General features: G+C 38.7%; 1 long non-coding RNA gene across 1 annotated transcript in view; it reads left to right on the top strand.

Annotated features, from left to right (window-relative positions):
* Positions 1-2,430: 2,430 nt before the first annotated feature.
* LOC115071355 overlaps positions 2,431-25,738 on the top strand; it is a 34,359-nt gene continuing 11,051 nt past the window's right edge. Inside the window, exons 1-2 of the long non-coding RNA XR_003850445.1 lie at positions 2,431-2,600; positions 24,190-24,395. This is a non-coding gene — a long non-coding RNA (uncharacterized LOC115071355). The remainder of the gene's footprint in view (positions 2,601-24,189; positions 24,396-25,738) is intronic.

The following is a 25,738-nucleotide window of genomic DNA, read 5'->3' as shown; positions in this document are numbered from 1 at the left end:
AGGCCGGCTTGCCAAGTCCCTGCGAGCCCCTGCCGAGCCCCAGCCCAGCCGAGCGGCACGCGACGGGTGACGCCGACCCCGCCGCTAGCCGCCCATGGCCCCGGGGACCGGGAGCCCGCGAGGCTTCCGCCGCCCTGGCCGATCGAGTTTCTTTGTACGACAGTAATTGGTGCAAAGAGGTTGTTGAAGTCCAGGCGCGATTTCCAGGCGGCAGGTATTTCTTTCAGCCGGGGCACTCCAGCATCCTCTAATGGCACGCTCAGGTTGCAGGAAACCACCGCGACAGCTCGGTACAGCTTCCCACTCCGGGCCTTGCTCCCAGCTTACTGCAAAGGGCGACGCGCCTGGGACCCCTCCGAGGCTCTACCTCACACCGGCGGGGAAACAAAGCTGGCGCTGACTGGGGAGAATGGCCCGCGAAAGTGCCTCAAGACAGTGCCTTTGTTAAGAGGAAACATTGCGTGCACCCGGAATGAGACTTCGCCTTGCAGCACCCGCGACTTCGGTGGTGCTGTCGTTCAGTTGCTCTGGCCCCTGCCTGGCAGGGTTTGCGTTTATTGCAGAGAGAGGCTTAAGCATTCTGTCAACACATACGACTTAGAAAGCCTCAACCATAACATTGCAGTTTTTACAGTTACTGCTTAAGCATGTTAGCAGACAAGACGTCCTTGTTTTACCCGAAGGAATGGAATAGATAGATTCAAGGCATCCATCCTCCACCCCCACTCTCTGCTGTATTTAACTGCACAGTGATGGTAATTAGCCTCTGGGTCCCTCAAGCCACTGGTTCAGTTTTTCCGTACTCCAAAGATAATTATTCATTACCAAATTTGAATAAAGAGCTATATGCCTTACAGATTAATTTTGGCTTGCATCCGAAGAACAGAGGTCATAAAGTCCACTAAAGAATTATTTACTAACATTCAGTTCTGCGCCAGAGAAAAACAGTTTGGAATAACCCTAAAGATATTCGAGTCATTGTGAGTAGAAGTGGAAGTGGAAGCATTTTAACTACATCCAAAACTGCTAGAGTTAAATACATGCATTAGTTTCTTAGCATGCAGCAGAAGTTGAATATTTACGATTACGCCAGCGTTTCAGTGATGAATCACTAAGAACATTAGCTGGCAGTTTGGGAATGGCAGACAGATATTCTAGAATTACCAACTTGTGTCAGTATGGATCTTAACGACAGTACCAAAAAACCCAAGTGTTCTGTACAGATGTGACAAAGGGTCACTTGTCAAGCATCTGGGATGGAGTATCTCCCATACCAGTGAAAACTCCGTTGAGTCCCGGGATTCCTGTGCTGCTTTAAAGATTTAAAGATCCATTAAATATGTTTCTGTATGTAGCTCTGTAGTAGAGCACTTACCTAGTGTACAAATGCTCTGGATTTGATTCCCAGTGTCAAGGGGGAGAAAGTGTGGTACAGTCCATTCAAATAAACCTACCTCCAACCTAGATAAGTAACACCAGATTGTCTCTAAGACTTGCCCTGATCCTAGCCCTTTTGATTTAAACTCGTGCTCAGAACCATTCTGACTACCACTCAGACTAAGACAAGACCCTGAACCTCTCATAAAAGTCTGCCATTAGAGTTTATTCCCTCGGGGATTATTTCTCTAGCATAAAGCCATAATCCTGGGAAAGGTAATATTTTAAGCCTTAATAGTCATTTATACCTAATTCACCAGATTGTTGAAAGCAGCTTTTGATGGAAGGAGGAAATAGAGATAACATGCTGATGCTGAGTAGATAGAAGGAAATTAGTCCTATTCTCTGGAATGCTATAGGAAGACGAGAGGAATACAGGCAATAAAATGATCCCCATTAACAGTTAAATAAGACCCGCTTACTCAGTAAGAATGGCCACAAAAGTGACAGCCTTTTTAGTCTTCTTTTGTATAGTCCAGACAACCATGATAACATTCCAAAATTTTAAAGAAAGCACTGAAAAGGAGTCCATGTATTCATATGTGTGAACCCCCAGATGTACCCCAAACCCCTAAGCTTTACAAGAATTGAAAGGATACTTATCTATTTTGTCAAATCTTATTTAATAATCCCTTTATAAAGTATTTCCCAGAAATTCTGTTCTGTGAAATGGCAACTATATGATCAGATATTCAGTAACCAGACATGTTCATCTTTGTCATTCATCATGGACTGTTGAGATCTAACATATGAGCAGCACACACAGAGAGAGCTGAATCTCCTATTTGGGCTTTCTTATAAGGCATTACTGTTCCATGCTTTGCAGATTAGTTTTCTTTGAAAATCCTCCCACAGGACCTTGAACTACAGATGGGCTGAACTTTTCATTTATGATTAAACGAGGAACTAAAGCCCCACCTTAAGCTAGGCTGCCTTGCTGTGATTCTGTAATGATTAACTGACCTCTGAGACTGCCTTCAAGAGTAAGCTAATGTTTGTTGATGGCAGAGCTTTGTCTTCTGTGAATACACAGGGAATCTTTCTTTGGGATGCCCCTTCCCAAAGCCAGGGATGAGGAAAAGACTACCATCTGATGGAGATAACCCACCGATTTGAAGGACAACATCCTTAAGGCCTTCAGCATTCCAAGGAACGTATACAAGGTCAGTCAAGAAAAATAACCCAAAGAAAGGGCATCAGCACTGTTTTTTTTTAAAAAAAAAAATACCTTGGTCATTGCCCCAGGCCAACCAAACAATTCTACTCAGCACCAGGGAGAGGGTAAAGAACTTGAAATGATCTTTCATTCTTCTTTTCTCTGTCCTTGACAAAGAATTAGTCATCTAAAACTAGTTTTTTTGTTTTGTTTTGCTTTTTTCTGTTTTTTAAAATCAGATTAGTGTTTAGGAAAAATGCATCTCTGGCTAGCATAGACTTAGATTAAAACCAAGTCTAGAAGCTTTAGATAAACTAAGTCAAATTACTCTGTAGTGTTTTTTAGTAGAGATTTGACTTCCCTCTTTTGACTTCCCTCTTAGCCCCTTGATAGAGTGGGGCAGGAGGTCAGGGAAGCAAATCTGTGAGAAAAGGTTGCTTATCTCAAAGAGGCAGTACCTGCAGAAACCAAAACTGGGATTTTCACAATACTTCAGGAATAGAATCATCCTTCCCATGACAAATATTTCAGTAATATTGTAGGAATCACAGGGAATGCTATGGGTGAAAAGCTTTCTGAAAAAGTTTTGAAGTCTTTTTTTCTACTAGTACAGTGGTCCTTTCTTACAAACTGACACATTCCAAGAACCCTGTCAGTGCTTAAAACTGCATGTAGTACCAAACCCTGCGTGTTGTGTTTTTCCTCTACATGCATACCTGTGAGAAAGTTTATAAATTAGGCATAGTAAGGGATAGCAGCAACAACCAATAATAGGATAACTGTAAAAACATACAGCAATAAAAGTTAAGTGACGGCCAATGAGATGTTTCAGTTGGGTAAAAGCGCCTGCTGCCACGCCTGATGACCTAAGTTCGATCCCTGGGACCCACATGGTGGAAGGCAAGAACCAACCCACACAAGTTGTCCCCTGACCTTCCATACACAACTGTGGCACATACACATGCACATACACAATAAATACATTTTTTAAAGTTATATGAATGTAATCTCTAAATATCCTGTATTACACTCATTTTTCTTCTGTTAATGGAAGATGATAAAATCCCTACATTAGATAGCCAAGTGTGGTAGCACACGCCTGTAATCCCAGCACTGGGGAGCAAAGGCAGAAGGACTGCTGCAAGTTTAAGGCCAATCGGGCCTACATAGTGAGATAACTGATGTGATGCAACATTAGTCTATTATGTAAGAGTTCCTTAAACATAAGCACTGAGATAGGACAGTCTGGTAAGTGAAGTGACTAATGGGTAGGAAATGCATACATTGTGAGTATACTGGGTGAATACATGATTTAAGTCCCAGTCAGGACAGAGCAGAACATCAGGAGAGCTCATCAATGGCTCAGAACAGCATACAGTTGAACATGGATGACCTGTTCATTTCTAGACTTGTCTATGCAATATTTTCAGTCCGTACTTGACTGCAAGTAACCGAAACCAGGAAAAGTGACATGTGAAAAAGGAGAATCTGCTGTATATCACTGAGCATCTCTTCTAGCCATTTTGTGTCACCAAAGTTAATTTTTCTTCTAGTCATCTTGTGAAATTTTAAACATGAGAATATAAACAATGCCTATCGATATTTTATGTGGCTTCTGAAACATGATTGAATTAGAAACATGGCTACTGAGTGATTTGGGGCACTGAGTAACTGCAAGCATAAATTTGAGCTTCTCCACTTCTAGAATAGGGACGATAATACTAACTACTTCATACATTATAGGCATACGAAGTGAAATACTGCTAGGAAGGTGCTTGACCCATTTATTTGCCCATTGCTTGGCAGACTCAACATGTTAACTAGGGTTAGTACTGTGGGTTTTTGTTGTTGTTGTTGTTGTTGTTTTTAAAATACTTTATTCATTATTTTTATTTTATGTGTGTGAGTGTTATGCTTGCATGTAGGTAAGTGCACCCATGTCGTGCAATGCCGGCAGAGAACAGAAGAGGCCGTCGGATCCCCTAGAACTGGAGTTACAGACAGTTTCTAGTGGCCATGTGGGTGCTGGGATTCGAACCTGGGTCTTCTACAAGAACAGCCAGTGTTCTTAACCACTGAGCCATCTCTCCAGCCCCAGTATTGCAGTTTTAAATGAACTGATAACATGTACCATGCTCCCATCATTTCTAAGGCCACCATAGCGTACTTTCCAAAGTAGGACATCTTGAGAATGAAAACAGTATCAATAATTACGTGGGGCTGCAAACCTATGTAACCCGAATTTCCTGGGCCTAGTGGGCAATAGTCACACTGATAATTTCCAACTTCCTTCCCTTTCTGATCCACTTCCCCTCTCTCATATGAATCATAGTCTGTTTCTAACATACTACAATGTGCATTGTCTCTTTGCAAATTGTAGCAAAATTAAATCAACAAAAATCTAAATAGTGTTACGCATTGCCCTTCCATGCAGGCTTGTACTTCTATGCAAAACAGAAAAATACCTTTGTTTAGGTAACAAAATTGCTCTTTACCTACTCAGTTAAACCCACACTTCATGAATTAAATTTTTTTCATATAGCATTTTATTAAGCCAGGCATGGTACACACCTTTAATCCTAGCACTCAGGAGGCAGGGGCAGCGGGATCTCTGAGATGGAGGCCAGCCTGGTCTACATAGGGAATTTCAGGCCAACTGGGGCTACAATGAAACCCTGTCTCAAAACAAACAAAACAAAAGCAAAAGATACTGCATTTTATTCTAAAAAATTCTATTATCAAAATACCATGAATATAGCCAATACATAGACATTAAACACAATTAGGTGTTAGTGACTACATGTCCTATTTTAAAATAGCTATATTACCAGAAAAAAAAACTTATTTTCTAGTTAAACCTTGTATCATCCCTATTTCAGAAGAATAAATCTGTATTGTCAAAGCCTGTCATATCATAATGGTAATACTGGAAAAGTCTCATCTAAATCTGGTTTAATCAGTATTGGGAAAATGATAACCCTCAATTGGGTTTTCTAAAATAATTCTGACTATGCTTTAATAATCTTATGAGTATTACAGATAAATTTATTTTCTGGGAATTTACTGAAGTTCCTTCATAACTGCTGAACCAAATAGCAACATAATTTTAAATGTATCGGCTTTTTTCCCTAGTCTAATCTCTGTTTTTGTGCTATTAAATGACTGCTATATATTTTAGCTTTCTTAATTACTTTTAATTGTTTTGTTTTTCCAGTTTCCCTATATGGTGGATGTTTCAATTCTTTCTACCTCTTGTAACATTTGAGTTTTTTGTTTTCTTATATAAAACTTTATAGAGTATATCATTCACATTTCCTGCTATACAGCATACCAGAGCATTCATAGAAACATTGCTTTCCTTCAAAGGACATTGGTCTATATTTGTGCATGAAGAGCAAATGCATAGAGAAGAAATAGTTCTCAGAGTTTTTCAAGTATTTTGCTTTGTAATCTTCAAATCATTTTTCTTTTTCAGATATTTTTCTTTCTCAGGATGTGATCTTTCTGTGTAGCACAGGCTGACCTCAAGTCTACAGTCCTCCTGCCTCCGCCTCCTGAGTGCTAGAATCTTTTTCATTCTTGATTTTTATTTCATTTACTTGAGTTCTGTCCACTTTTCTACCTTGTAGATAATGATATTTCTATTTCATCTTCTGTAGTGGTGAAACCTAACAAATTCTTTCTCATCAATATGGTCATGTTTCAGAAAAGTTCATGCATTTCTGTTAGCACTTACATGCATGACCTATAAAATGGGGAAAATAAGCCCTTTTTGCCTATTTTATAGGGTTATTGCACGTGCTAAATGAAATGATGAGCATTAAAGCATATTGTAAACGTATAAATCAAACTATAATTATTTTCAGGTACAGAATAGCATGAGCCACATTAAGTGTACATTGTCATAGCAGTTCCATAGTCTGTGTTAGTGTTTGGTTCTAAAAATGTCCCTCGAAGGCTCATACGTTAAAGGTATAGTTGCCAGCTGATGGACTTCTGAGGGTTGATGGGTCATGAAGGCTCTAAGTATATCAATGGGTTAATCCACTGCTGAACAGACTGCTAGACAGTGAGGCTTAGCTGGAGTGAGGCCACTGAGAGAGTAAGTTTAAGGGTTATATCTGGCCCCTGAACCCTTCTTCATTGTCTGTCTCTGCTTCCCAGCAGCTCTGCTCCACATGCCCTCTCTGCCATGATATTCTGTCCTTAGCTCAAAGCAATGGGTCCAGCTGATAGTGGTCTGAAATCTCTGAGCTAAAATACATCTTACTCTCTTAAGTTATTTTTCTCAAGTATTTTGTCTGAGTGACCAAAAGTGACTAACAGTATACACATTTTAAATTCTATATTAAATGTAGTGTCTACTTTTTAAAGAAAATCTATCACTTATAGGAGCAGGTATTAAATCATCATATTTTATGTAAAAATTCAAGTTATTAATGTAGAGGCCAAAATTTTAATAGTCTTGATAATTCAGGTACTAGCTAGATTTTCCACTCTGACAATGCTGACAGGGAAATGAGACGTGTTAGTCTCACAGAGAATGTCTGGCCTACTTAAAGAAAACCAGCCTTTAAAATTAGAATCTGAGAATTCTCAGAAAATAAGCAGGAAGGGACCTTAGAAGTTGTCTACCTTCAAGTTCAACTGTATTTTATAGGTGAAGGAACATAGGTTTGAAGATTGACCTGAAGTCACAATACTAGTTAGTGGAAAAACTGTAATTAAAACCTAGTTCTTTGGGGATAGGGATATAGCTTAATGGTAGAATGCTCGCTTAGCATGGGTAAGGCCTGGGGTTTGTGTCCTAGCACTTCATAGAAAAAAAAAAAAAAAAAAAAAAAAAAAAGAAGAGCCCAGTTTCTCCCACTTCAGTGTTTGTCAGATTCCACTACTTTGTCAGCACATAGGAATCCAAACACAGAGGAACCCAAAAAACATGAAAGAATAGTTCGACATATATAATTACTTAAATTTTTAAAACTCCTGATAGCAAAAGACACCATAAACAAAAGATAAATGACAGTCTAAGAAAAAAGGAACAAGAAACAGTAGTTAATATCTATAACTAATAAAAGCTCCTAAATCCAGAAGAATAACAAACCAAATGAACTATTTACAAAAGTGTGGTAGTACACACATACACACTATAAAGGGTCAACAGACATTTAAAAACATGAAAGGGCTTCAAAAGTCCAGGTGGGGCCTGGGAAAATCATCCTCAACTACATAGTGAGTTTCAGGCTAGCTTGGGTTATATGAGGCCTTGTCTCAAAAAAATAAATTAATAATAATAATAATAATAATAATAAACAGAAGTCCAGTTGGGACTATAGGAATGACTTACAATATGCAGCGAGTCTTTGCTAATGACTTTAGCTTAACCTTGCACTAAGAAGTTACTCTTTATAATGTAAAAAAGCTCACTGAGCTATGTGCTTCTTTCATGACCTGGGTACCCTGACCTTAATTCCTCAGGACCCCACTTTGCTCTCCATCCAAGATAGTGAATGACTGTGGGTGTGCATATCAAAGCCCTGAAAGCAGCAGTATGCATATTTCTATTCTCATTGGAAGGAATGAGAATAATTGAGAATTATGCTTGACATTGTTGTGTATGAGATATTTTGGGCACAGGGATCAAAGGGCAAGATTCTCTGATAAGGTAAGGGTAGATCCAAGCTTGTAGTTCCCCAATTCATGTTGGAGAGACTGTTTGAATATAAGTATGGATGAGACCTGGCTTGGGAGCACAGTTCTCTGAGACATAGGAGGAATGGGTAGTTCTCAGAGTTTGTGTCCATTCTTGGCCTTAACGCTTAGAGTCAGGCTGATTCTTCATTCACATATAACTAATGTGGCTTAGAAACCCATTTAAAACCTAGGAAGACTGAAACCCCTCACCAGCCTCTGCTGTTCTCCTTGTAGTTGGGATAATGACTACTTTTAAGTCTTGTCAGGGTCCTCCTGTGATGTGGACAGAAAGGGAAGTAAACCAACCTGATGACAAGCAGACTGGACTTAAAATGGTTTAAACATGGCTCCAGAATGTAGATATAGAGTCTTTCTGGTGTCACTCTGCATGAACACCTGTAAGAAAGTTGTGTAGCAACTCCAAAAAGAGCATCATACCTGGGCATGTACCAGGAGCCCCTGTGTGGACATGTTCCCTAGGTTAGACCACCAGGCTTCTGGGTTGGATTTGCTATAGTTTACCCATATTCCAATGCTTATATACTTTAGAACCCATGGGTTTTAAGATAGAGTTGGCCCTCTGCATCTGTGGATTTCACAGTTAAAGATTCAACCAATCACAGATTGGAAATATCTGGGGAGAAAATTGCATGTCTACTGAATATTTGCAGACTGTTTCCTTGTCATTCCCTAAACAATACAATATAACCATTTACATAGTGTACACATTTTATTACATGGTAAAAGTCACCTACAGATGATTTAAGGAATGTGGGATAATGTGTGCAGGTTACATGCAAATACCAGGCTATTATATAAGGGACTTTAGCACCCAGGGACTTTGGTATTTACAGAGAGTCCTGGAATGCATCCCCGACAAGGACAGTTGTGCTAGGCTCCCCCAAATAAGGGCTGAATAGGATGAGATGGTAGCATATTGTTCTGGCAAATCAAAAAGGCTGGCATTAGAAGAGTTGGTCGTATAGTGGTAAGCATCATGCCTCATGTCCTAGGCTTGAGCACTTCTCTCTATAAAACTGGTAGAGCAGAGTTCTATGGGTGCTGGAAAATCCTGTAGAATGATCCAAAGAGGCAAGTGCAGGGGCTGCTGCAGGAGTTGGAGAGGGAGGAAAAAGTCTCTGCTTATTATGTGGACTTTTTTCACTCCACACAACCTTGAATTTGCTTCCTGCTGATTGTTATCAAGACAACTAATAGAGAAGGTATATGGGATTGCATGGAACAGAAGAAAAGCTAGACTCGGCATCATGTTTTAAAAAAGGACTAAAACAAGCCTAGATCTAGAGATGGAAATAACATCTCTTTAATCTTTTCATTTTTTGAAACAGGATCTCACATAGCCCAGGGGTGTCTCAAACTTACTATGTTGCCAAGGCTGACCTTGAACTTCTGATCTTCTACCTCCCAAGCATTGAGATTACAGATATGTGCCACCATAAAATAAAATCTCTTTAGCAAACTGAAATAAGTTTGTCAAAAACAATGTATGAGAAAAGCAAGAAAGAATTAAAAATCACTAAATAGATCAACTAGAGGCAAGGGAAAATTTAGTGTTACATCCTCATTTTAAAGAAGAAAACAGGATTGATTTCAATATGATGTATATGTGAAAGGGAAAATTGTGTTAAAAAATTTGCAAATGAGCTGGCCTGGTAGCACATGCTATTAACCCCAGCACTTGGGGGGCAGAGGCAGGTGATTTCTGTGAGTTCATGGCCAACCTGGTCTGCATAGTGAATTCCAGATCAACCAGAGCTACATAGTGAAGTCCTATCTCAAAACAAAAACAAAAACAAAAACAAAAAAAACCTGAAGCCACTATGGTGATGCATGCATTGGGAGGTGCAGATAAGATAAGATGATCAGGAGTTCAAGGTCACCCTTAGCCACATAGCAGTTTGAGGCCAGCCCTTGGACTACATGAGACCCTATCTCAAAACAACAGCTAAATAAGTTAAAAACAAATGACATGATATTAAATATAGTACTTTTAAAATTTATAATGAAAAAAATATCAGGGCTACAGATATAGTTCACTGGTAGAACACTTGCCTAACATGCACAAGTCCCCAGTTTCTAGCTCCAGCAAAATACATACATGTGTAATAGCTCTGGATTAGTTGAAATGAAAGAGAACTGCTACAGGCCATTCAATTCCTAAGTTGTTTGATTTCTCTAGGAAAGAAGGTCCAGGAACCTCTGGGGTAGAAAAGTAATAAAACAAAAGGCCATTCTGAAAATGTTCTTGGACCCCTAAGTTCATGACTTCCAAGTATCCTTCTCAGCTCTCTAGGGAAGTATTTGGTGTCTGAGAGCCCAAACATCTACACCTGATACAAGCAGCACAGCCTGCCCTCTATCCAATTCTCTAAGACCTTTATTACCTTCTTTTCTTCAATACATTCTTATCAGAATACTAAGTTATGATGCTAGTTAAAAGATAACTTGCCTGCAAAGACCATGTAGCCTAGGAAACCACAGAGCTAGAATATGAACTCAGCCACCAGAGATCAGAACTCAAGTGCCCACTACTAAACTACATATAATCATTTAAACTGCTTAGAGGACTTGTACCAGTGGATTTTCTAGACCACATGTAAGCCAACATTTCACTTCTAAATCTTTGGGATATTTTTTTTACATAATCCACAATCTTCTGTTAAATAAAAACAAAAAGAGTTTTAATTTCATCTCCAAATACTTCCCATATCTTCATCTTTCTCTTCTTGGAAACAAAAACTGGTCCTTTTCTCTTCTTGTTATAAAGGCAATATGTTTGCACTGTAGTAAATATATAGTTTATAAAGTATACGAAAGAGGACAAAAACATTCCACCAAGGACAGACAACTATAAATAAGACCCTGTTAATGGTGTTATTCAAGTACCTCAGTAAAACTGTGAGAACTAGGTGCTTCAAGGCCTTCTGCCCATAATACAATTTTTTGGGAAGGGGGAAGATTGCAGCAGTAAGTGATTGTGCTAGATCATAACTAAAACCAGATTTCTCCTTCTCCTAACCCTATTCCAATTTTGGTGTTACAGTTGCTTCTTTATTTCGTTTGTGTGTTGTTCTTTTGAAACAAGGTTTTACCATAGCCCAGGCTGGCCTCAAACATGGTAATCTTCCTACCTCTGCCTCCTTAGCACTGGGATTACAGGCATGAGCCAACATGCCTGATTTAGTTACTCACCTTGAAATAAAGACATAAATTTCCTATTATTAGTATTATTGTTAGTGTGTGTGTGTGTGTGTGTGTGTGTGTGTGTACATGATGGATGTGGGGTGGGGGTACCTCTGCCCCAGTACACATAAGGAGGTCAGAGAAGAACTTTATGGAGTCAGTTCTCTCCTTCCACCTTTACATGGTTTCAAAATTGATATATTAAAGGCATGTGCTACCACACTAGGTCTCAAAACAAACAGACAAACAAAGTTGATCCACTAATCTCTGATGTTCTCCTTTTTTTTAAATGTATTTAGAATTCATTGAAAGTTCTCAGCCACCAGAAGAGAAGGTAGTTCAAAAATCATTACCAACGTAAATTTCCATTCACAGATTGTACCTTTTACTTTCTCACACCACCTCATTTGAAGTTTTTGTGCTTAAAAGTATGTAATAGCCCAAAAAGAAGTTATTATGTGTCTCATCTGTCACTACCGAAGAAGTGAAAAACTAGCCTGTTAACCCGCTGTGTAATCCCTGCACAGACTACAACCCCTTTCAGTGGGAAGCCAGGCTCTGCCAAGAGCTGCGAGGATGGCAGTTTAAACATAACAGGGTCAAGTTCAACATTTGTTCCATTCACAGAACTCCCACTGACATCAATGAGAGTTTTGTGCAGAGTAGAATTTCCTCCTCAGTTAAATGATTTCTATAAAGTCTTCTATTCTGTCAGAGCATATTCCACAAAGAATGTAAAAAAGGAAATGTATGCAGTACTCCTTTTTAAAAATAGGCCTATTCCTGATCTTAATGGGCTGTCATCTATAGAAAAGCATTGTTCTTACAGGATATAATTTATAAGGTAAGTAAGATATTTTGCTGCAAATGTGAAGAGGCTTCTGGAGCATTCCAGATTCATCTATTTGCAACTTTTGAGATTTTAATTTCCATCTATAACATAAAAAGTACAATTGAATTTATCAACAGTCTTCGAACCTCTAAAATTTATGCCCAAAACTATATATCATAGTTGACTGATTTGGAGCATAGGGTTCTTAAGCTTATTACGTCAAGATGTGCTGATCTTAATTTCAGTTCTACAAATATCCTTAGCAATGTTTGCTAACTAGAAAAAAATAAAGGCACTGAAATTTATATAATTGTTGGAAGGACAGCAATTTATACCAGTGGAGCCCCGGATTGCTATGATGTAGCTTTACTGTTAAGTAATATTAGAGCTCCAGAGAAAATGAATTAAATACTTTAATAATGTAATCATAATCTATATCAACCCATTTTTATGTGAAGCAACTTTTAGAAAACTTGTATTTCTAAATTTTTTAACATTTATTTGTGGGGGGACTACAAGCGTGCCAGAGCAGACTTAAGGAGGTCAGAGGACAGCGTTTAGGAATTGTTTCTCTCTTTCTACCATGTGGGTTCCAGGGATCTAAGTCAGGTCTTTAGGCTTAACAGTAAATGTCCTTACCTGCTGAGATATCTCATCAAACCAAGAACTTGTTTAATATATCAGATTTTCTTTCTTAGAATAGGCATAGGTATTATCTAATTAAGGTTATCACTATGGGAAATGGGAAATTTTACTACAAATGAATTACAATGTCTAACGACATATTTAAGGAAGGTTTCAAAAGAACATCTGAAGTTTCTTATAGGCCAAGGAAGTACTCTAGATTAAAAAATCTGTTATATGTTTTGTTTAATCTTCAAAAACATTTTTAACAGATTGGGTTTCAAACTTCCATTAGTTTTCTCTAAAAAGCTTTGGCATGATTCATCCCTACTTCACATAAGGGAGATGCTCTGGTTTTTAAAACAGCAGTCTATGGGTTGGGGAGATGGCTCAGCAGTTAAAGTGCTTGCCAGGCAAGCATGAGGACCAGAGTTCGGATCCTCAGATTCTGCTTGAAAGTCCAGCCTTGGAAGATGGAGACAGGGCATCCTGCCCCAATGAATAGAGTAGAAGAACAATTAAGGATGATTCTTGACATCGGCCTGTGTGTCACACAGATGCAAACACACATAAATGCACACATCATGCACACATGCCTATGAAAACTGGAAAAAATAAATAAGACAGCAATCTGTAATTCTGACTAGGACAGAAAGTTTATGAGTTTGTGGTCAGCCTGACTTATAAATCAAGATCCTGTTTCAAACAACAGCAACAACAACAAACAATAAAATGGCAACCTGGGAATGTGAACTTTCTGGCCTGTTGTTGAACTTGTTCTTTTATCTCCTGAATTGGATAAATGAAAGCTGTCTCCAAAGGCCTGATCAGATTTAGAGTCAACTGTTTACCCTCAGGGGTATTTGAGGAGCCTCGGACGGCACCCACATCTGAGTTTTCCATTTCTGAAGGTTGACTGGTATGTGCTAACAGCCATATTCTTCGTGGTCAGTACCCATCAGCCTTCCAACCACTTCATCCAATAACAATTGTTGCTTGAATCAAAAACATTTCAGGAGCTGGGGGAGATAGCTCAGTGGTTAAGAGCACTGGCTGCTCTTGGAGAAGACCCAGGTTGGGTTCCCACCACCCACATGGAGGCTAACATCCTCCTTAATTCCAGTTACAGGGGATATATCACCCTTTTCTGACCATTACACACACAGGCACACTTATATACATGCACACGAAACCCTCATACACATAAATAAAAATCAATAAATGAAAAAAATAATTGATTTCATCATTGCTCCTGGGTTATCATTGCCTTTGCAGTTGACGGTGCTGAAATGTGTATGTAGATGATTCTCAATTTAAAGTGGATTATGTTCCCTGAATTCATCAGAACTTGAAAGTATCATGAAGTCCAAAAGCACTTAATACCCCTAACCTACTGAACATCATAGCTTCACCTAATGATAGTCACCTTAAACATGTTCAGAACACGTCATTAGTCCACAGGTGGGGAAAATTATTTAGCACAAAGATTATTTTATAAGAAAGTGCTGGATAGTTTATCTAATTTGCCAAATACCTATATCTAAAAAACCTGCCAACACAATCCACTGTAGAGAATTGGCTTTTCAAAACCCTGAGGATCTTGTGGCTGCCTGGGAGCTGTGCTCACTGCCGAGCCATATCATGAGAGTAATTGTGCAGCTTTTCTCTAGGCCAGGAGACAATCCGCCTTCAGAATCAGGGTTTCTGCTGAACACATACCACTTTCACATCACGGAAGAATTGAAAAGTAGAAGTCAAACTGTCAAGTCTAGGACTGTCTATATTTAATAGGAAAAGGAAAGGACTACAGTAATAGTGTTTCTGGTTCAAATTTAATATTACAACAGGGTATGCCTGTACAGTTTTTTGCCTTACATTTTTTGACTTTTTACTTGTATCTTTTATGCAGAAGGTCTTTGTTCTTAATGTCAATATATTGCTCATTTGCATTAAACTAGTGGGGGAGGGGTGCACACGAGGGCAGAAAGGTATGCCTGAATGTGCATATGTGGAAGCCAGAAGTCAATGTTGGGTGTCTCCCTCTGTTACACTCCAACTTTTATTTATTATTTGTTATTTTTATTTTACATGCATTATTGTACTGCCTGCATATGTGTAAGTGTACCTGTGTCATGCGATGCCCACAGAGATTAGAAGAAGGCATTGGATCCCCTGGAACTGGAGTAATGGACAGTTGTTAGCCACCATATGGGTACTGGGAATCAAGTCCGGGTCCCCTACAAGAGCAGTCAGTGCTCTTGACCGCTGAACCATCTCTCTAGCCCCTCAGTCTAACTTATTTTATGGGACACAGTCTCTCACTGAACTTGGAGTTCACTGTTCCAGCTGGAGTGGCTGGCCAGCAAGCTCCTGGAATCAACCTGGCTCTATCCCCCAAGTTCAGGGCTTACAGACATGCACCACTGTGCTCAGCTTTCATATGGGTACTGGGAATCTGAACTCAGGTCCTCATGCTTGTGCAGTAAGCACTTTACCCACTGAGCCATTTCCTTAGCCCAAGAACATATTTTAAATAGTTTTGAAATGATAATGGCAAAATCACCTCTAACAATTAAGGATACAGTCTATGACTGTCCCCAGAATACATTCCATTATAATGTACCCTTAAAATGATTCTTTTGCTTTGTGTCCTTTTAGTTGTGTCTTTTTATGTGACTGGTAATAAAGCCTATTTGTTTCATTCCTTCACTTCAGTTCCAGTTTGATTCATTTGCTCCACTTTGCATTAAATTTTTATAGATTGCTTTTTTCAAATTTTATTAATAAGTGAAACATTTATAAATTTACATGGCCAAACTACATAAAAGGGTACATTTGGAAAAGTCTCCTTTCATCCCTTTTCCCACCGTGTTCCCTTCCTTTGGGGAATCATTTTTGTTCATTTTGGTTTGCATGCTGTATCTTTAAAAGATTTTCCTTTATCTCTGTTCACTTTGAATCTCCAAGGAATGACAATTAGGCATGGGGTGGAACTGTGTCTGTAAATCCTAGGCTTCTGACAGTGACAGATTGAGGAAGAGTTAGAATTCAGATGAAGTGGTCTTCATAAAAACAAGTTATTTGGGTTTTTCCCCTCACTAGGTCCCCATCAAAGCCTTTTACAAGTACAGAAGTTACTTTGTGTTTCTCTTTTCCACAGTCATTCATCACTTCTATTGAACTCTGCTTAGCCAATAAAAGGATTTTTTAATATTCAGAAAATAATATTAAACTGAGTTTGGTGGTGCATACTTTTTTTTTTTCTGTTTTCTCTGCCTCCCAAGTGCTGGGACTACAGGTGTGCGCCACCACGCCCGGCTAGTGGTGCATACTTTTAATCCCAGCAGCCAGGAGGCAGAGGCAGGCAGATCTCTGTGAATTCAAGGCCAGTCTGATCTACATAGCGAGTTCCAGGTCAGCTAGGGCTATACAGCAAGATCCTGTTTGGGTTCTTGTTTTGTTTTGGGGTGTGTGTGTGTGTGTGTGTGTGTGTTTAAAGGTTGAGTAATAATAATTTATTTATATGTATAACTTAAATTTATATTTTAAATTATATATACATATATGTTTGCAAGAGGAGTTAGTGACTAGATACAAAAATATTGATTTTTATTTACTTGTGGACAGTGAAGTTTTAGATGATTTAATTTCACTTTTAATTTTTTATGTATATTTTCTAATTTTTAAGTGAGGATGATGTGTGTATAATATTAAAATGGAAATATGCTTCCTTTTACGTAAAAAGATAAAACGGGCTGGAGAGCTAGCTCAGCATACTGTTCTTGCAGAGTAGCTGAGTTCAGTTCCCAGGACCCATATCAGGCGGCTCATAACTACAGCTCCAGGGCATTCGACTCCATCTTCTCCTCTCCACAGAGGAGATACATGAACTCATGTGCACATACACACAAAAGTAAAAAGTAAAATCTTAAAAAGACAGTAGGGCTGGAGGAAAGCTTTCCTGAGGACAAAGCCTGTGTTCCTCAGTATCACCATCAAAAATAAAATAAGGTGAAAATAACCATTTTAAAACAATGTGAATTAGAATTATTGTTTAATGGGTACAGGACTTTTGTTTGAGATGATAAAACAGTTATATTTTTACATATATAAAATAAGTATGCATACTGTGATAGTTTTACAACAGTGTAAATGTACTAGTGACACTGAAGTGCACACTGAGAATGGTAAAGCAGTAATGAATGTGCATTGAACCACAATAAAAACATAGACATAGGAGCACTGTATATAGCTTGACTATGTGTCCCCAAAGGTATTGTGCTAAAGGCATGTCCACAAGTCTATGGTTCTGCTGGACTATGGTGGAAATTTTAAGAGGTGTGCCTAGTGGGGAATGTTGGATCATTGGAGATGCACCTTGAAGAGGGTTTTGGAACTCCAGCCTGCTTCTCTTATTTGCTTCCTGGCTGCCATGAGAAGCACTTTTACTGCTACATGCTCCCATCATAATGGGCTGCTTTGCTACGGATCCAAAAGTAATGGGCCAACCAGCCATGGACTGAAATCTCCAAAAGTGTGAGCCAAAATAAACCTTTTCTTGCAACTTGATGATTTAACTCAGGTGTTTCATCACAACAATGGAAAACTAATACAAGGAGGTAAATATTTTTATTATGGATTATCCCTAGGATTGGACGAAACTTATTAACTATCATGATCTTCTCAGACTTAAGTTATATTCTTTAGCCAGGTATCTAAAACATGTCCTTGCTTGATATATAATAATAAATATAAGTGGTAGAGTGCTTACTTAACATGCATGTGTGAGGTCCTGGGTTTGATCTCTAGAACCACAAGAATAAGTAAGTAATTACAAATAATAATGAGCATAAGCATATATTTATTGAGGAGCTGGGTAAGCATTTCATATGTAATATGTCTTTTAATTTTTCCAAAAGATAAGTACTGTTATTTTCTCCTTTTTTGAATATGAAGAAACTGAAACACAGCTGGATAGTTTGTGTAGTTGATCAAAGACCACCTAGCTAGTAAGGAACAGAATCTGGGTTTGACTCAATGTCTGTTTCATACCAGATCACGGTGCTACCCACCTTGGTTATAGAATTTGATGACATGAGCTCAATATTACCGTATAGGGATTTCTTACATACCAGGCCTGTGTTATAAAAAATTATTTCATAACATTCCAACTATGAGTTTACTTAAGAAGGACGTCATGTTTACTTTTCAACTTTTGATTTTCTGCTATGTTTAGAAAACTGATTAATAGACCTTTCATGATAATTATTCTCGTTTTCATTATTATTTTATAGTCTTGTGAAGTAATGATAACCATGGCCCTTTGCTTCTATTTTGGTTACAGACAGAGTCACCAAGAAGTGCAGGTTATGATGCATATTTGAACACATTTTTCCAAGTTGAAATCAACAGCTTTCTGGAAATTCTGGAGAAAAAAAAAAATCAGTCAATTATCCTTCTAACTCAACTTGAGAGTTCACAGGATCTGCGGACAGTACCAGGGTTGTGCTCAAGTTTTAGAAGAATAGCTCACATGTCTCTCCCAGTTTGGAAGCTTTAAGTCAAATATGTTACTATTTGAAAGGCAGCATTTTAGGTCTAAGACCCCGCTCTTCTTCCTTATACTCCACATTTCTTAGGAATGCATTCTAGTTAAATACTGAAAGAATTTGGACCTACTAGGATCTCCCAGTTTTGTTTAGAGTTCCTGCAAAAATCCTGGAACAAAAGAACTAGGAGTTTAAATTCTGAACCCCATGTGGCCACAGTCCTAGATAGACAGTTAATAGAAGAATGAACCCTTTGACCTGACCCTTGACACTGAAGGTTCAAGTTGAAATGTTGTATAGGAATCCTGCTCACAATCTGGCAAATCATTGACTTTATTTTCCCAAATAAAATGTAATAGTGAATTCATTAAAAAAATTTTTTTTTCAAGAGTTGTCAAATCAAATGGAAACTTGAGAGCATTGAAAGCTCACTGTTGAAAGAAATGTGAAAAGCAATTTAAGTTAGGTATGGCAAGATGGTCATTGAGTAAAGGCACTCAAACCTGATGACCTGTGTTTAAGTCCCAGGACCTTCGTGGTAGGAGAAAGCCATCTTTTCCTACAAATTGTTTTTTGAGCCCTTCACTTGAACTCTGTGGCACATGCATGCGTGCATGCATGCATGCACACACAGTAAGTAAATAAATAAATGTAATAAAAATTTTAATAATCAGTATTAACTACAGTTTCTGGATGTGGTGGTACACCTTTGTAAGCCCAGAATTTGGGAGATAGAAGCAGGAAATCAGGCATTGGAGACCAGCCTCAACTATACAGCAAGTTCAAGGTAGGCTTGGATTACCTGAGACCCTGTCTTAAGAAAACTAAAAAAGCAAAAGCCAAACAAACAAAATTAACCACACTTTTAGTATGAGGATGAGAAAATAAACTTTATGCCAAGAATTTGTCCAGTCATGCAGAACTGAGCATGCAAGTAAGTCAGTTCAACAGAGTCAAATGAGGATAATGAATTGGTCTTTGATATGCATATGAAATATATAAAAATGGGATGTAGCCAGGAGTGGGGGCATACACCTTTAGTCCCAGCACTTGGGAGGCAGAGGCAGAGGCAGACAGATCTCTGTGAGGTTGAGGCCAGCTTAGGATACAGGGAGACTATAGGGAGACCCTGTCTCAAAAAGACCCCCCCCCAAAAAAATTGGATGAACACACAGAAATAAAAAGGCCAGATACTGGGGCTGGAGAGATGGCTCAGTGGTTAAGAATACTGGTTGTTCTTGCATACGACCCAGATTCAAATCTTAGCACCCACATGGCAGCTAACAACTGCCCATAACTCCAGTTCCAGGGGATCCAACAGCCTCTTCTGTCCTCAGCGGATATTGCACAACACGGGTGCACTTACCTACATGCAAACAATACACACATTCGCATAAAATAAAAATAATACATAAAATTTTTTTTAAAAGTCCACATACTTGATACTCATATAGCCCGAAGGATCTAACAATGAGAATACTTTCCACACCCTGGTCAAAACTCTGAGAAATCCTTCATGTGAATTTCTACTGCCTATAAACATGTTCCAGTCACTACAATGACCAGTTTTAGACATTCTTATTTGAAAAGAAAACTGTCCTATCATCCTAATTTGAAAACTATGAATCCTTAAATAACAATTAAAAGACAAGCAAAGGGGTTCATAAATGTATATTCAATGTCCACTCTCATGATCAATGAAGAGTACCTGTGGAACAGAGGCTCTAAAGCAAAGGATAACTCCTCATATCACGTATCTTTCAAGTTAAAATATATTTGTTAATTGCAAATTGCTTCCCTATTTTAATCTTTGTTTCTACTGAGCCTTCTCAACTTCAATACTATATACACTTTGAACTGGATAATTCTTTATCATGGGTGCTATCTTGTAAATTATATAACCAGTATTCCTGGCTTCTAAGAGAGAAAACACACACACACACACACACACACATGCACACACACAACTGTGACAACCAAAGGTGTCTATAGACATTGTCAAATGTCCCATGCTAAGACAAGATGGCTACTACTTGAAAAACCACTAACTTAAACCAACATCAAAGTGAAGTTGGCTTTTCTGCTGCACATTCCAGCTGGGAAGCAGGAAAAGTGATCTAAGAGTACATGAAGAAGCTGGCCTGGGACAAAGAAAATTTATTGCAGATAATCTGCAGTGTAGATAATCAACAAGTAATTCATGGAAATTAAATAGAGGGCTTGGAGCATCTTATTAGAGCTATTTGATGGACAGTGAGTGATTGAGGTTGATATAAATACCGGACATCATATAATCACCTTCCGGGCACCAGATCCTGGCCACTGAAGATCAAATCAAGTATTCCTTTTATAGAATGGTATGACTTGATACACAGTGTGAAACTCAGAGCATGCTTGTTTTTCAGTAGTTGACAGCTGGTCTTACAGAAAGACTGCCAGATACTCGGGCCTTGAAACCAATCTCAAAAAGCACTTTAGGCCTGAGAAGCTATAAAGATACTGACTAAGGAACTCAAGAAGTAATCACTTCTAATTTAATCATGAATTTGTTGACGTTTCTGCTGATTTTAGAAAATGTATGTTTTAGCTCATTTTATATGTCCATATATATTTTATGCCTTGAAATCTTTTTTTAACTTTTAAAAATTATTTTTACTTTACGTGTATGAGTGTATTACCAGCATGTAGGTAGGTGCACCCATGTCATGCAGTGCTTGCAGAGGTCAGAAGAGGGAATTAGATTTCTGGAACTGGAGTTATAAACAGTTGTTAGCCACCATGTGGGTGCTGGGAATTCAACCCAGGTCCTCTGCAAGAGCAGTCAGTGCTCTTAATCGCTGAGCCATCTCTCCAGCCCCCAAATCTTATTTTAATAAGAAAGTCTTTTGTTTTGGTTTTTGAGACAGGGTGTCATGTAGCCCAAGCTGGTTCAAACTCACTATGTAGCTAAAGATGCAGTTTAACATTCTTCTACTTGTAAGAAACATTAAATATTAGTCTTTTTTTTTCCAAACCCTGTAAAATTTGCAACTTGGTTTATGACAAGGAATTCTAATCTTTTTTTTTTTTTTTTGGTCTTTTTGAGACAGGGTCTCCTTGTAGCCCCAGCTGTCCTAGAACTCACTAAATAGAGCAGGCTGGCCTCAAACTCACAAAGTGACCTGCTTCTGCCTCCCAAATGCTGGGATTAAAGGCCTGTGCCAGGACACCAGGCGGAATTCTAATCTTTTAATCCCACCATTCCCTGTAAGACTTTTGTTTAAGGAAAGGCCCTGAGCATTCCTGAGCTTGATGGCCTGGGGCAATAAAATGTTTCTCCTTTAGTATGGATTCTTTGAAACAGGAAAAGACTGTGAGGTTGGACCCCAGCCAATGGGGAAAAGACATAGCACTCTTGCCTTTGGCAAAAAATTCTGCCAAGCTTCAGGGTCATGGTGCTTGCTAGAGCTAACAGACTGCATAAGACACCCTTTTGCAAAAGTAAAATCTGCCTTGCTGAGTTACTTTCACTTTGTCTGCCTGTACTTTGTATGATACCGATGGGGTCCTTGGACCTTGGATTTTATTTTTAACATATTTCAACCTTGAGTGCTGGGATTACAGTTTACAGCACAATGAAAAAGTCAGTCACTTAAATGATGACAACTCCAGGTTCATGAATTGCTACCACAAGACAGAAACCAGAGCTGGGAATAAAGATCAGTAGTAGAGCACTTGCCTAACAAGTATAGTCTCCAGCACTGAATCAAAGAAAGGAAAAGATGCAAATCTCTTCTTCCAGTTACTGCTTCCTCCAAGAATAATTGCTAGACCAGTCTTAACAGCATACATGACTTTTACTTGCTTTTGTATTTTATATGAGTGGAATAATTTAATGTGTACTGCTTTATGTGTGGTTTCCTTTGTTTGACATTCTTTTGTGAGATCCATCCAAGTTGTTGAGAATAACTAATTAGTTCTTTTCTCATTGCTATTTCTATTACAGTGAATTAATATACTGTAGTTAATTTCTTTATTATTAGGTGGCTCTTAGTTTGAGATTATTAAAAATAGTAATTTAAAAGGAGCCCCACAAACCCAAAAGATATGTTCTTCAGGAAAATATGTTGTCTATGTTTCTTCTTGTTATTCTGTGAATCATACTGACTGAGCCTGAGTATACTGTCTGCCCCATATGATGTATTTGTTTGTTTCTCTTATATAGGATCTCCCTATGCTGCTCAAGCTAGCCTTGAACTCATGAGTGGTACAGCTGTGGACTAAGGACTCAGTGGTAGAGCACTTAACACCTCATGTGCAAGACTCTAGGTTCCATCTCTAGCACTGCCAATAATTAATAATAATAATAATAATAATAATAAAAGTGGGGGGCTATGATCTATTTCATGTTACTCTATTTTATATCAGGTTCAACAATCATATTTGATTTTCATTAATATATTTCTATCTACTTCTTTCAGAGAAAAAGCTAGATTTCAGAGATATACTCAAGGGTACTTAAACCTAATTTATGCAACAACTTTATCAGTGTTTTAATGAAGACGTCAGAAAGGGTAGTCACTGGATATGCAACATGGTGTCCTGGTACATGGGAGGCACAGATTTGTTGAGTGAATGAGTAGCAAATGACTAAGTTTAGGCCAAAGTCAATATGATTAGTTTTAAAAAAAAAGTTAATCAAGAAAATATTGAGCAGTTTTACCCAAGCTCAGAAAACCAGAAAATGATGAGCTGGACCACAAGCGCATCTGAGTTTAAAGCGCTTGACTCCTTTCCTTCCTTCCACCCCCTCTTCTCTCTTCCTCTTCCTCCTTGATATAGGGTCTCATTCCCATACTGGCCTCCAACTCCCTAAATAGGTGAGAATAACCTTAAACTTCTTAACTTCTAAACTAGGTAGAATACACAGAGAAGAAAGGAAATTCTGTCATAAATAAGCATGTCTATGCTTAAGGGACAAAAGTCTGTTAAGTGCAAAATGGTATATTGGTAATGGCATTGGTAATAGCTACCATTCATATGTAAAAGACACCTGGGGGCTCTGGTGGGCCACAGTCTCTGCTGAGCCCTTGGTAAGCTACATTCCTAAAAAAAAAAAAAAAAAAAAAAAGTGCCTCCTGGGGACACATTAATCAACATATTAAATCAACAATTGTCCTATGCCAGCAGCTCTCACTTTTCTCTCCCTGAACTTGTTTTAGAATGTTAAGGATGCAGCTCCTCCTGCACTGCCCCCTGTGTTTACTATCACAAGAACTATTTGAAAGACAGAAACCACAAACAGAGCAAGACTTCAATTAAAAAAAAAAAACGTTATGTGGGTACGTGTGTGTGCGCGCGCGCGGGGCGGGGGCCTTGGCGTCGGGGGTAGAATTCCCAAGTGCCTGTACTTCTGCCCCTGTGGAGGCCAGAGGACTTCAGGTGTCCTGCTCTATCACTCTGTACCTAATTACCTTGAGACAGAGTCTCTGCCTGAATGTAGGACTCATTGTTTTGGCTAGACTTGGGAGGCAGGGGAGCAGGTAACTGCTTGTCACAGTGCTTGGTATACAGGCATAGGGCTCCACCCTGCTTTTGAACTGGGTGATAGGGATGAAATTCATCCTCATGCTCACAGCAAATGCTCTTACCCACTGAGCCATCTCCCCAGCTCTAAGCCATCAGTTTCACCCATTTTTACCTCTTTGCTTTAGGTCTATTTCTTGCTCTTGGACTGCTTCTTCCCCTAGAGAACTCTGGATTGCCCCTGACTTCTGATCTACCCTGACTTGGGAAGTGGCCATCAACTGTAGTTGCTCTTTACTGCAAAGATCCAACTCAACAAGATTTATTCTTACAATCACCCTGAAAATTCCGGACTGGATCAAGCCAGGGCCTCAAGTATTTGGAAAGAGGTTTGGTAAGTCTCAGTTCACTGTGGGATGGAACATTTTTTGTGTTTATGGGAGTCTCATTAAGACAGATAATAATTGAGGACAACTAAGGTGAAGAAATATCCAGAAAACATACATCATTTGATCTTAACCAAAAGACGGAGAAAGAATTTGTTGCTCCAGGAAAAGTTGAAGGAATCAGAGCATAACCTGGACCAAAAAAGGGCAATGGTATCTTAAGATATAATTATGTTCTAACTGAACAGCTGCTATGCAGAAGAGGGAATAAGAGACATCTCTTTTATAAATAGAAAATGTTAATAGGTAGAGGTTTTAACTAGAAAGAACTTAACTGTAAAAAGGCATATATCTATATCTATACCCATATATACATACATATATATATATATACACACATATATGTGTACAATTCAAATTCAAGTCACACCCAACTCAAACCAGTTTACACACCAAAGATAATATTCTATCTTTTTAAACCACAAAATTTAGGGCTGGAGAGATGGCTCAGTGGTTAAGAGCACTAGCTACTCTTGCAGAGGACCTGGATTTGATTCCCAGCCAACAGCCATCTGAAACTACAGTTCCATGGAATCTGATGCCCTCTTCTGACCTCCATGGGCATTGCACAAGACGGGTGCACTTACACACATGCAGGCAATACACTCATACACATAAAATAAAAAAATAAAAATTAATAAATAAGCTAAAACTTTTAAAGGAAGATTTTTTCCATACTTGAGGGTAAATTGGGTAAAGATACATAGAAGTAAGGCTGAAACACTCTCAAGTCATGTTAAATTAGCTCCAAATTTTGGACTGTTTTAGGGTTGATCTCTTGGAAGAGATTGGCTTTTTAAATGTTTTGAAGAATAGAATGATAGAATTTTCAGAAAAATAATGAAATATTTTCTGCACAATATTTCCCATGCATCTGGGATTGAGAGAACAAATAATAGCATGGCAAGAGGCTCTTTCTGACCAGCTGGAACAAGTGGTGTGCAGAAGAGAGAGGAGCAAGAAAGCTGAGACCTGCAGAACACTTGAGCTCCAGAACACTTGGTCTTATTCTAGATTTTAGGAAATTGATGAAACACATTAGGTCAAGATGCTTAAAATTTCTCAAAAGTTTATTTAAATGTAAAATGAAACCTACTTACCTGAGAAATAATTTTACTTTTTTTTTTTTTTGGTCTTTTTTGAGACAGGGTCTCCCTGTAGCCCCAGCTGTCCTGGAACTCACTGTGTAGACCAGGCTGGCCTTGAACTCAGAGAGATCAGCCTGCCTCTGCCTCCCGAGTGCTGGGACTAAAGGCATGTGCCACTATGCCTGGCTACATTATTATTATTA

Source organism: Nannospalax galili, unplaced genomic scaffold, assembly GCF_000622305.1.
Source record: "Nannospalax galili isolate Female #2095 unplaced genomic scaffold, S.galili_v1.0 scaffold518, whole genome shotgun sequence".
Taxonomy (NCBI): domain Eukaryota; kingdom Metazoa; phylum Chordata; class Mammalia; order Rodentia; family Spalacidae; genus Nannospalax; species Nannospalax galili.
This window is presented reverse-complemented; position numbering and strand designations above follow the sequence as displayed.